This window comes from Coenobita brevimanus, chromosome 16 (assembly GCF_032717465.1).
Source record: "Coenobita brevimanus isolate Jiangsu-jjx chromosome 16, ASM3271746v2, whole genome shotgun sequence".
NCBI lineage: Eukaryota > Metazoa > Arthropoda > Malacostraca > Decapoda > Coenobitidae > Coenobita > Coenobita brevimanus.
Window position 1 is genome coordinate 2,504,436 of NC_136969.1, and position 13,656 is coordinate 2,518,091.

The 13,656-nt window shown below is 41.3% G+C and overlaps 1 protein-coding gene across 1 annotated transcript in view; it reads left to right on the top strand.

The window, feature by feature from the left end:
- The first annotated feature begins 673 nt into the window (after positions 1-673).
- Positions 674-13,656, top strand: part of LOC145390887 (uncharacterized) — a 41,681-nt gene continuing 28,698 nt past the window's right edge. The window contains exon 1 of the mRNA XM_080265627.1: positions 674-690. The gene's annotated coding sequence lies outside the window, so the exon portion shown is untranslated. The remainder of the gene's footprint in view (positions 691-13,656) is intronic.

Below are 13,656 nucleotides of genomic sequence, written 5' to 3' on the forward strand. Positions count from 1 at the left end.
ATCATTTCTTGTATAATTGTTAATGTCCGTTTAGGGAAACTGGCAAATCAGATTCATGTGCAGCAGTAATGTTAATATTGTAGTTATTTCTTTCTTTACAGTACTGAGGACTTTATAGTAGAAAAGAATGTACAAATATAAGACTACTTTTAGTGAGAACTGTCTCCTCTTCTTCTTGGTGCCTCAGTGCCGTGGTTAGTAGAACTCTCAGGCCACAGAAAGCCATGCCTAACACACCATGGTTCAAATCCAACAGGAGGCTAGATTATTATCTGATATGTAAATGCTGGTCTCCTACAGCTTGAAATGTATGGGTTAATATAACCAGCCCTTGGGCCCTCCTACACCTCAGCTCCCTCGAGGACCTTTCTGGGCCTTGTTGTTGTTGTTGTTGTGGCCCCAGACTTATTGGAATGTGAACTTGGTGGACTGCAGTCTGAAACCTCCTTTCTTCAGTCCACCATCCTCCTGTTGGGAAATAGAGAAGGAGAAGAGGGACCCAAGAAAGTGATAATAAAGGATTGGTTATTACCTTTTTAATATCTTTGTCTCAACAGGTTGTCAGATATTAGCAGTGCGCACAAGCAGACTTCAGGATATGAGTGTAGTGTTTGCGCAAGTTGGATTGGCATATGGTGTTGCCTCCTTTACAGTACCATCTCTCATCAAACACCTGTTCAGTCTTTTGGGGTAAGTATTTTTGTCATCTGCCTGATCATCTATACCTTTTCACTTTAACTTGGCAGAATTGTCATCTTTCAGTAGAGTGCTGAGCTGTAATAATAGATTAGATCAACACTGGAATATAAAACTGTACTAGTCTCAAAGAAGTGTTTTGTAAAGGATGTAGAGCCACAGTAGTGTCTTTTTCTGCTTCAGACCCATGTGAAACAAGCTTCATAAGGAAAGAGATTTAGGTCAGGTAAAGATGAAAGGACTTAAATAGTTAGTGTCCCAGTCGTAGTGATGGCTGTGCATAGGATCAGTCTTCAAGGTGACTGTAAGTTGTCCATCATGTAATGCTTAGCGTTGGGTCACTACATTATAAATGGGATAAATAAGGGATTGGTGGTTACAGTTTGTTACTCTACTCTGTGTTTGTGGTTGTGCATACAGTACTGTTAAAATATGACAGATTTGTTTGTGTCATTCATTTTGAAGTGACCTCTCATTTCTGAAGTATCATTGGAACTTACTGAGTGTGGTGTAAGGAAAACATGAACTAATGTACAGTAGTATGCTTAACAAGGTTGATATTCACTTCATAAAATTGTGAAAATATTGGATGATGGTGATGATGAATATGATTATGATGATTGTTATGACATTTGTTCTGGTAATCCTGTTTGGTTAATTAAATCATGTGAAATTTCATCATGTTTCACCAATAAAAACGTGATAGAGGATGGTTATATGAGTACTGTGTAGAGTAGTGACTTTCCATAAAGGAAATAAGTGATAAATGAGCAGGCCAGGTGAGTATTAAACAGGATGGCATGAGGAATGGTAGAGAATGTGTGGATCAAATATTTGCAATGAGATTGGTAGTGGAGAAGGCTCGTGTGAAGGACTTTAAGGTATCGATGGCATTTATGAATCTGGAAAAAGCATACAAGGAAATAAAGAGAATGATAATGGGAAGATTTGCATATGAATGGTGTAGATGGTAAGCTGTTGAGAGCAATTATGAAGGCAGTGGAGCCTGCACAAAGGTAGATGGGCTTCTAATTGAATGGTTCAAGATAATTGTTGTTGTGAGACAAGGTTCTGTGATTTCCTCATGGCTGCTCATTATTCACTGATCCCTTGGTTATTGCACATAATTGGTACCGAACTTGGTGCGTGATAACAGAATTGCATGATGATGAGTACACAGAACCAGTGGAATTTACCCTAATAGATACCAGGTTTCCCAAGTGCAAGTCCAAATTTTCCCATTAATGAAAGTCGTTCAAAGTCTATTATTTGCTCTGCTAAAAATATTTTCATTCGTACTAATACTCTGAACTCTTCAACTCAAATTCTTCCTGCTTCTTCTGGCACCTTGCTAAAAACCATTCTAACAACTTTACCCTATCATCTTTCCCTTCTCTTTTCCACTCGGATGGCCCTGTAGTTATTTCTTCTACAATACAGATAAAGGAGAAGTCTTCGTCTTCGCTCAGACTTTCTCCTCCAGTTCTGCCTTAGACAATTTTGGTGCTGTTCCTCCATCATTTCCCAACTCTGACTTTCTTATGTTTGGTATTAAAATTTCTTCAATTGATTTATTTTATGCCATCTCTGACCTTAATACTAACAAGGCATATGGGCATGATGGGGACCCTCCTGTTGTCTTCAAGAACTGTGCTTCTGTGCTTACACCCTGCCAAGGTAAACTCTTTTGCCTTCGTCTATCAACTTGTACCTTTCCTTCTTGCTGGAAGTTTGCTTTCATTCAGCTTGTTCCAAATAAGGGTGATGGGCGACCATTCCCATCCCCCTAAGGCTCTAACTATTGCCCAACTGCTTTTACATCCTGTATTTCAAAAGCTTTTGAGTCTGCTCTTAACAAAGAAATTCTGAAACACCTTTTCTGTCACAACATTCTTTCAGATCATCAGTGTGGGTTCTGCCAGGGATCCCCACTGGCGATCTTCTCATTTACCTTTCAGATTCCTGATCATCCTCCTTTCGGGACTTTGGTGAAAGCTTTGCCATTGCATCTCAAAGGCTTTCAGTCGAGTCTGGCATAAATCTTTAATTTCCAAACTGCCCTCTTACAGTTTCTATCCTTCTGTCTGTTTTCATCTCTTGCTTCCTCTCTGGTCGTTCTATAGGTACATTTGTAGATTGCCACCGTTCTTCTCTTAGATCCGTCAGTAGTGGTGTTCCTTAGGGCTCTGTCCTATTACCAACTCTCTTCCTTCTATTCATCAATGACCTTCTAAGCTTTGCATCTAACTCTAGCCACTCATATGCTGATGACTCCACCCTTCACCTTTCCATTCACCTCCAACAGTGCCCACCTCAGCATTTACTTCAACAAACAAGGGATGAGGCTGTAGCACACCTAATGTCTGACTTGACTCATATCTCTGGTTTAGGTAAAAGTAATCTTGTTTTAATGCATCAGAAACTCAGGTCTTACATCTTTCAACCTGACAAAATCTTCTGCAGGAGTATCTTCAAATTTTTAACAGTATCCAACTCAGCCCTGCATCATCTTTAAACAAACGTCGAGTTTCATTCTCTCAGTATTTATCTTGGAAGGATCATATTCCCTCACTTATAAAATCTGCATCCAAGAGATCAGGTGTGCTAAGCAGACTCAATGCCATTTTTACCCCAGTGCAGTTGTTGACTTTATTCATGGGTTTTCTTCATCCCTTTGTAGAGTACAACCCTCCTGTGTGGGGAGGCTCCCCACATACGGCTCTTCTCAACGAGATGGAGTCAAAGGCTTTTCATCTCATTAACTTTCCTTATTTTACTGGCATCCTTCAACCTCTGTCTCTTTGACTCACTGTTGCATTGTTATCTCATTTATCGCAGCTTCACTGATCACTGCTCCTCTGAATTGTCTCCTTGCATCGCCCCACCACTACAATGGGTGCATAGCACCTTTCTAGCAACAAACTCTCATCCCTTCTCTGCCTAGCTCATTTAATGCAAGAGTTAACTTTTACTCCCAGTCCTTCAGGTATGCAACAGGAACTTTCTCCCTGTGTCTGTAATTCCTACTGCCTATGATATCCGGTCTTTCAAATGCACTGTGTCCAGGCATCTTGAAGTGAACTGATCTTGAATTTGGCACTTTTTTTTTTTTTTTTTTTTTTTTTTTTTTTTTGAGAGAGAGAGAATCAATCTCATGGGCTCCTGGCCTTTGCTTCCTTCTTCCTTGCTTAAAAAAAATAAAAAATATATATATATTTGTACACCTCAGTCTGGCCACTTTTCAGAAGTCCCACTTCTACTCTTGCCCACCCTACCCCACATAAATGACCTTAACTGACACACACCATCATGTAATCACATTAACAGCACAACGTATCACAGCTAAAGAGCATTAGCATTAACATAACAGTAACAAAAGTTAGGCCGCATACTGTATGATGATGTTGTGTATCTCCATGGTGCTTTCCCCTCACCCCCCACCACTGTTTTCATCATGGCATAGCTAAGGGTCATTGACCTTTGTCGGTACTTTCAAACACAAAAACCACACCAGAATAACACAGCTAGACCTTGGTGGGACATGATAGGTGAACTGGGACTGTGACTGTGGGAGTTGGGTCGAGCTGACTTTTATACAACAGGAGCTGAGTGGAGTAGCTAGTCACAGTGAGCTGGGCACATGACGTCGCTGTGCAGGAATGAGCTGTGTATCTTTGAAACAAGCCCCATGTTGCTTGAGTTTTGTTGTAGAGTAGGTGACTGCATAACTTCTAAACCTAGTTACTGTACTTATTCCTGCATTAATCAAGGTTTTAGTGTAGCTTACTGAAGTACCTGTAAGCTTGAGCTTTTTCTTATTCATTCATGACTAATGTAATGGCACTGACAGAGGTTCGGCATTAGCAGGGTTTTTATGTAGCATATTACTAGGTAACAGACGGGTGTATTAACTAACTAACCCCACTAACCCACTGGGTGTCTCCTGCAGGCAGCCCATTACTCTCCTGGTAGTTACTTTATTAAATCTCCTGGGATTCACTGCTGCAGCTAAGAGTATTGACTCGCACTCTCAGTCAGTTACTAGTAAGTAACGTGATTACATCTCAGACTACTAAGAGTTTTTGTTGCTAATGCATGTTTGAATGATGTTGCTTTAGTTTTACTTATAAAGTATAGATCATTGAAGTATTAGTTGGCCTCTAATGGATAATGCACTTGTATCCAGATTGCTTCATCTCTTTGTTAGCATGGCATGTTGGAAGATTAGAGTGGTATATTTTGATTCCTTAAAATATTACTGTCTCTAGTAATTACTGTGCTTGCCTTAATTAGCTTTTACTCATATGTTGGTGTGGGTTGTTGGTACAACCTTGTTGTAGACTCACATATGCTTTCATGCTAGTTGCAGTTGCCTGTTACTTTATCCACATTTGTGGAGCCTGTGGCTGGTAACCATTTCCTGAGGGGAGTTTCCATGAGGTAGTAGATTAATGGAAAAGATAAAGACAAGATCAGCCTGTTTTAATATCTGAAAGCATGGTCTGCATATTTGCTAGCATGCATATTTTGAAGTGGGCAGTGGGAGCCCCCAGGAATATGTTAATATATTTTTTATCATCCACACACAGTGTAGCTGTACTCTATTTTCGAGTAGCTCCACATTGAGTGGCAAGCCAAATGATTTCTTGTAAACCAGGAAATCATTTCCAGTACTGGCCAGCAACCTGATAACCAACCAACATGTGTTCCCAATGTGACAGCATGTTGGATGGCAGAGGGTTAGTACACCTTCCTGGAAAACAACTAAAAAAAATACAAACAAGAAGCCTTGGACCAGGACTGACCAATAGGTGGCGACTGAGGTCGGAACAAAGAACATGGTATGGATTGTGAAATGGAATGTAAGGGGTGTGAATGACGAGGTGAAAGAGAGAGAGAGATTGTCCAGGGGCTTGAGAGTGCAAAAGTGAACATATGTGGAATAACTGAGACTAAATGGTGAGATGAGAGTGTGAGAGAGTGGGAATATAGATTGGGTATATGCGTAGGAGTAGGTGAGAGTGAGAGGGCAAAAGAAGGGGATATGTATTGTGTGCAAGAGATGGAAGGTGAATATAAAAGAAGATGGATAAGCTGGCTCAAGGATCGTATGGGTAAGATTGAAAGTAGGACTACGTTACAAATGTGGGTGATTGTGTGTGTGTGCACCAATGCAAGATTGTGCAAGTTGAGTGAAAGAAGGGTTCTGGGAAAATATGGAAGCATGCATGAATAAGTTTGAAAGGAATGAGAAAGTGTTTTTGATTGGAGATATGAATGGAAAAGTAGGGAATGTGAAGGTTGAAGGTTAGGTGGTGAGTGGGGTGTGCCTGCAAAAGTGGATGAGAATAGCAGTGCTGTTCTGGACATTTGTGCGGGGAGGGGGTTGGTGATAGCCAATACCCACTTCAGACACAAAATGATCCACAGGTACATGAGGTGAGTGATGAGAACAGTGGGTGGTGAACTTAACGAACTGAAGCAATGATTGATTGTTTGTGTGTAGATGACAGGAAGAGAAGGTGTGTAATGGATGCAAGAGCATACAGAGGTTGGGGGAGTTTAGTTTTTGACCACCATGTGGTGGTGGTGAAAGTCAAGGTTCAAGTGAAGTGGAGGAATAGCAGGAGAGAAGGACAGGAAGAAGTAGTCCATACAAGGAGGGTAGAAAGGTTGTAAGAGGATGGAAAATTGGCACTATATATGAGAGAAGTGGAGGAGTGATTGGGTAAATATGATTTGGAGCAGGTGGGGGAGGTGGAAGGTGTGCACAAGGTATTCACAGAAGAAATCTGTGCAGCATGTGAGGTGGTGTGTAGGGTGAAGAGAAAATGAAAGGGGGTGCGAGGAACAGCACAACGTGGTGTGTAGGGTGAAGAGAAGATGAAAGAGAATGCGAGGAACAGCATGGTGGAATGAAGAGGTGAGACAGTCTGTGGTGCAAAAGAAGAAAGAATATAGTGAGTGGATGGGAAGCAGTGTAATGCAAGGAACTTTTGATACCACCACTAATGCCACCAGTGTAATAACAGAAAATTATAGGATGTAGCCACCGTCAATATGATGCTGAGGATTTTTCACCAGTGTAATGATCAATAATTTAGATACTTCCAGTGTAATGCCGAGAATTTTAGAGATGATAGAAAAATAGGGTAGTGTGATCTTACTTGAGGGTGTATGGGAAACGTGGTAACGTGCACTTTTGAAGAGAGTGCATGAACCGATAGATATTAAGCACACTTTGCGGGCCACTCAATCTCGTGTGCACTATACCTTGGAGGATAACAAAACTCGAATTTCAAAATTACTTAACCTAAGATTTACAAAGCATTAAGAACTGAGACATTAAGAACTGAGAACGATCAAAGCAGATGAAATAAAATCACGGTCTGTAACTCGTGTTATGAATTTTTACAAACCTAAATTAATTCTCGAAGAATACTGATACACCTGGATATATTGATTCCGTGGTCACAGTTGGACTCACTGGGAAGAAGTAAAGATTACCACCAAGATATTCCTACGATTTAGCACATTATAACACAAGAATCATGTACAACTGATTATAATTTTCAAATAGATCAGTAATCAAATGGACAATTATCGAATGGACCAGCTGATAGATTCATAATTAGGCTACATGAACTAAGGGAGGGGGGGTGATTTAGTGTGTGAGACGCTGGCAAAGCAGTGGCTTGAATGCACGATGATAAGCAATGTTGAAGAGAATGAAGAGAAGTGGCGATCTCAGTATTCAGTACAAGTGGGATGAGGGGAAATATCACCAATTTAACTCACATTTATGAGGACTCATTACTCGATGGAGAATGGGGGGGGGGGGATGAGAGTTCGGCACTCACCTGCAGTGTCAAAGAGAAGTGGCGGTCTGGCGGTTGTTGCTGCCTCGTGCCTTTTTATAGTAAACCAAGACAGTGTCCTGGAATCAGCGAAAACTTTAACTAAGTACTGTACTTTGAAATATTTTCAACTCTCTAAGATCTTTAAAGAATGTGAGAGATACTTTTGCACTTGTCATATGCAGCAAAATGACTTACGATGTTTAAAATTTTTGTACTAAGCATAAAGGAACTTTAATCATAACAAAGCCAAAGCAATTAGGAATCAGATCAGTTTTATTACCTGCGTCAGTTTATGGCCTGCATGACTGATGACGACTTTGATGACATGAATTTCGCGCTTCACCAATGATTACCTTCAACAGTCTTACTTCTGATATTTTCAATTCACCTTTGCATGGTACAAAAGGGGAACTCTATTAACTTCGGCAGGTAAATCTCTAGATTAGAATACGAAGAAAGACATTCGCAATTTTTAATATCTACGAAACTTCCACGGTTATACTTCTTTGTTGGCAAGCGCTGGTCCATTCTGTATAAACATTCACATCAACACTCTACTTAGTACTAACAATATCAGAATCATGCTCACATTATGATTATCAACTAAGACTAGACTTAAATATAAGATTTAATGGTTAAATGAACTGTACAGATTACATTTATAATAATGCCTAAGATTACCCTCACAATACAAGCTTATACTAATACTTAAAATTGTGACACTACAGCAGGGGTATGGAGGAAGTTGAGAGATGGAAGAGAGCGTTATACTGTATGTTGAGAGGAAGAGAGAGGTGAAAAGATTAGGAAGAGAGAGTAAGAAGAGAGTGGATAAGGAATTTGAAAGGAATTTGAGTGTAAAGAGAAGGGAATGTAAAAAAAAAAGTTGTGGAATGAGGTAAAGAGAGTAAAACAGGCTGATAAAGAAGTCAGTTGGGGAGTGAAAAATAAAAATGGTAGATTGCCAATGGAGAAGGGAGGAAAAATGAGCAGATGCAGAGAACACTTTCAAGGACTGTTAAACATAAAGAATGAAAGTTACATGAGGATAAGTGACTTGGGAATGGCTGGGAGAAGGAGGAAGGTGAGAAGAGAGGAAGAAATAGTAGGAGTGAAGTAGTGGAAGCAATGAAGAAAGTCAGAATGGGGAAAGCCCCAGGAATTGATGGAGTGTGTGGTGAAATGCTGAAGCATGGGGGTGAGATAGTAGTAGAATGGATATGGAAGATGTGCAGATTGGCCTGGGAGGAAGGTAGAGTCCTGGAGGATTGGAAATTAGACATAATTATTCCCCTTTACAAAGGAAAAGGGGAAAAAGAAGTGTGTGATAATCATACGTGCATTTGTCTTTTTAGTGTAATAGGAAGAGTGTATGGTAGGGTACATATTGTCAGAGTTATGTAAATAACTGAGGAATTAGTTGGTGAAGAACAGGGAGATTTTAGGAAGGGAAAAGGTTATGTAGATCAGATGTTCATTCTTAGGTTTTTAGTGGAAAAGTTTCTAGAGAAGGGTAAGAAGTTGTAAGTGGCATTCATAGATTTGAAGAAAGCATATGACATGATGGACTGACAAGGAATATGGAAAATATTAAGAACATATATAGTAAATGGGAAGTTGTTGCATGCCGTGCAGAGTATGTATGAGTGGGCTAAGGCTGTAGTGTGTGTGGTTAATGAATTAAGTGAATTTTTGTATTTGGATGTTGGATTGAAACAGGGATGTGTCATGCTTCCATGGTTGTTCAGTCTGTATATGGGTGGGGTTATAAAAGAGGTACAAAGTAGGGCGATGAATGCTGGAGCGGCTTTAATGAGAGAAGGCAACGTTTGGAGACTCCCTGCACTGTTGTTTGCAGATGATACTGTATTGGAGCGGCTTTAATGAGAGAAGGCAACGTTTGGAGACTCCCTGCACTGTTGTTTGCAGATGATACTGTATTGTTAAGTGAAGACGAAAGGGAACTGCAATGCATGGTGTATGAGTTTGGAAGAGTGTGTACGAAATGATATCAAAAGGTGAATGTAGGGAGGAGAGAAATGAAGTCACTGGATGTACAGTGACGTTAAATGATGAGGGAATGGAAAATGTGAATGCATTTAAATACTTGGGTAGTGTGAGTAAGGATGGAAATTTGGAGGATGAAGTTCTTGAAAGGGTACAACAAGTAAGAAAGGTTGCAGGTTCTTTGAAAGCAGTGATAAGAAACAGGGAAGTTAACATGGAAATAAAGTCTCTGCATGACAGTATCATGATACCAACTCTAACATAAGGAAGTGAAGCTTGGACCTTGTTGTAAGGGTGCAAGTCAAGATTGAGAGCAGTGGAAATGGGTTATATGATGGGTGCATGTGGAGTTACATGGAAAGACAGACTGACAAATGAGGAAGTGAAAGAGCGTTGTGGTGTGGATGTGGATGTGATAGAAAGCAGTAAGAGATATACATTGAGGAGGTTTGGCTATGTGGAGAGGATGGAGAGTAAGTGACTAGTGAGGAAACTTTATGGGAGTGAGGTGGAAGGGGGAAGAGGGAGAGGGAGGCTATGGATGAGATGGATGGAGTGGAGAGATATATGAGAGAGGGGTGTGTGAGCTGGGAGCAGGGCAATGAAATGGCGGGAGACCCGGTGGCATGGAGGCGATTTGTTTGTGGCCACTCCTTATGGGATTAAGGCATCTGGCAATAGTTAGACAGGTATATTTCTACATTCTTCAGAAGATTTTATTTAGCCTTGTAAAGTCCCCGTAAAGTGAAGGAGTTACGGTAGGCTGTATTTAACCTCTCCAGCCTTTCTCTTTGAAGGTTGGGTTGAAACAGGGATGTGTCATGTCTCCATGGTTGTTCAATCTGTATATGGATGGGGTAATAAAAGAGGTACAAGGTAGGGTAGTGGATGTTGGAGTGGCTCTGGTGAGAGAGGATAGTGTTTGGAAACTCCCTGTACTGTTGTTTGCAGGTGATACAGTACTGTGTTGTTGAGTGAAGACGAAGGGGAGCTGCAAGACATGGTGGATGAGTTTGGGAGAGTGTGCAAGAAACGGAATCTAAAGGTGAATGTAGGGAAGAGTAAAGTGATGGTCTTTGAGAGAGGTGAAGTCAGTGAATGTACAACGAGGTTGGATGGTGAGGAATTGGAAAATGTGAGTATGTTTAAATACCTGGGTAGTGTGATGAGTAAGGATGGAGGTTTGGAGGGTGAAGTGCTTGAAAGAGTACAGCAGGGAAGAAAGGTTGCTGGTTCTTTGAAAGCAGTGATGAGAAACAGGGAAGTGAGCATGGAAGTGAAAAAGTTACTACATGACACTATTGTGATACCAACTCTAATGTATGGAAGTGAAGCTTGGACGTTGTTGGAAGGACACAAGTCAAGAGTGAGAGCAGCGGAAATGAGTTATTTAAGAAGAGCTTGTGGAGTCACATGGAGAGACAGGCTGACGAATGAAGACATAAAGGAGCGTTGTGGTGTGGATGTGGATGTGATAGGAAGTGTTATGAGGAACACACTGAGATGGTTTGGCCTTGTGGAGAGGATGGAGGGTGAAAGACTGACGAAGAGAGTGTGAGTGAGGTGGAGGGGGGAAGAGAGAGGGGGAGGCCGAGGATGAGATGGAGGGATGGGGTGGAGAGGTATATGAGAGAGGGAGGTGTGAGTTGGGAGCAGGGCAGTGAAATGGCGCGGGACAGGAGGACGTGGAGGCGATTTGTTTTTGGCCACCCCAAACGGGATTGAGGCGTCTGGCAATAGATAGATAGATAGCTTGAAAAGTCTCCTGATGTAAATGTAGTAATAAGGGATAGAGAAAGAATCTAATAAGGTGCGTTCAGAGACTGCAATGCCTGCTCCCTGCAAATGGCCTTTGAATTTGCTCTATAATCTTGACCTTCAACAGATTTTTTCAAAATCTACTTGAATTAGCATTACCTTATCTTTAACCCTTCCACTGAATTTGACCAAAATCAGATCAAAACTGTTTGAGTTAACCTTTTCCTATAACTGTTACCTCTGAGCAACTGTTCTCAAAACAGAATTTTTTCATCTTTGGCTTCCTGTCAGTGGTTGCACCAAAATTGGCCCTAATTAATTGGAGCATTCACAAACTCCCAAAAGTTGCCAAGCTTCACCTGATAACTTGATTTGAAAATTAAAAATACAGTCAACTAAACTACTGTTCTTTAAGAGGTTCCTTTATCACTTTGTTCATAAGTACAGTTTTATTAACATATCTGCTCAGTAAAATGAGGAAAAGAAGCTTCATTATGATAAAGTTGAAGGGAATCACTAAACTAAAAGCTAACCATCTAAACTTTGGAACTAATATTCTTTGTAGCTTAAAACTGATTACAGTGGGATCGCATAGTACGCGAGTTCACAGTACGTGAATCGCATAGTATGCGAGTGACCAAAAATAATAACAAAAAAAGTTGATTGCGAGTTTAGCCCACAATATGCGAGGCAGAGGAAAGAAGTGGCCCAAAACCACTATTTTCCCAGACTACGCGACCCCCCCCCCCATCACGACATGCCCATTGTGACTTAAAGGCTCATGGGGAAGGTGCTCAAGAGGAGTCTACAGTAATATCTCACCAATAATGATTTGGACAATAACGTTTTCGGCAGTAACGGTAAGTTAGAGTAGATACCCAGTTTCTATAATAATGTTTGGATTCACCTGAATAATGGTTCTTTTGTGAATGCCAAGCTCTTATACTGCAAATACGTCCATAAGAAGATGAGGAATGAAACAGACAAACAAGGAGAGATGAAGGAAATTGCTGAAAATGTGAGCAGTAGCGAGGAGGAGATGGAGGATCCTCCCCTCACCGCCTCCTCTGTCTTGCCCGCTGCCGTTCCCTCCACCTCCACTGCCCCACCTGACTCACCAGGCACCTCCCCCTCCACAGCCCCACCTGACTCACCTGCTTCACCTGGCCCACCTACAACCCCAGCCATAATGACTGTTCCTGCATTCTGTAAGAAATACAGTAATCCCTCCAATATCCGATGTAATAAAGCCAAAGGCATGTCTGGAAAGTGGGTTTGTCCGGATGCTTTGACCCTGCCTCCTGGACTGGTACTTATGGACCCTAATCCAGCCTAACTTTGAAAGCCACGTAAACTCCCTAAGACATGCAGAGCACCTATTTAAGATCCTATTCACACAAATAAGGGACATAAAGCATGAAATAAATTAAAAGGAACCAGAGAATGAGGAATTAGAAGTGAATATGGAAAATATTTAGCAGTGTACAGGGTACCGTACTTACAGCACATCCGTGGCCACTGCCTCTAAGGCTCTGGTGGTGGTGAAAATGCTCTTGAAGTACGTACAGTAATCCAGGGTTGTGCTGCGCATAATTCCTTGCACTGTGAGTTACAATTGTTTAACACTGCACATTCTGTTTTTAATTGCTCCACGCTAGTTTCAACCGTCAGCTGGCACTCCACACTTAATCCTTTGCGCTTCTCCTACCAATATATTTTTCCTGAAGCTGTCGAACAATGAATATGGCATCAGTGGTCCCCCTACCTGGCATAAACCCAAACTGCATCTCATCAATATTCACACTTTCTCTAATCATACCTTCTAAAACTCTCTCCATTACCTTCATTATCTGATCTGAAAGCTTTATACCTCCATAATTTCATCTTTCCAGGGCATCACCCTTCCCCTTCAACACATGTAGTTACACTCTTCAGCCAATCATCTGAGACAACACACTCATACATAATCGTATTTATCAGGTCAGTGACTATCCTCACTCCTATATCACCTGAGGCTTCCAACATTTCAGTAGTCAACCTAGACACACCTGCTGCCTTCCTCACCTGCATCCTGCCTCTTGCCTCGCTCACAGTAGCTGTGTCACGCAAAGGCCAAGAGCCAAACACTGGATCTGCTGGCTCCAAACCTTCCCCGTCCCAGTCAAACTCCTCATTCAACAGCCGACTATAATGCTCCCTCCATGTGTCGTTAATATCCCCACAATTCACCACAACCCTTCCTTCATCATTCTTCACACACTGCTCACCTATGATATCCCTATTCTCCCTCTTCATCTGATTTGCCACTTTAAAAATCATAGTCTTCCCTTCCACA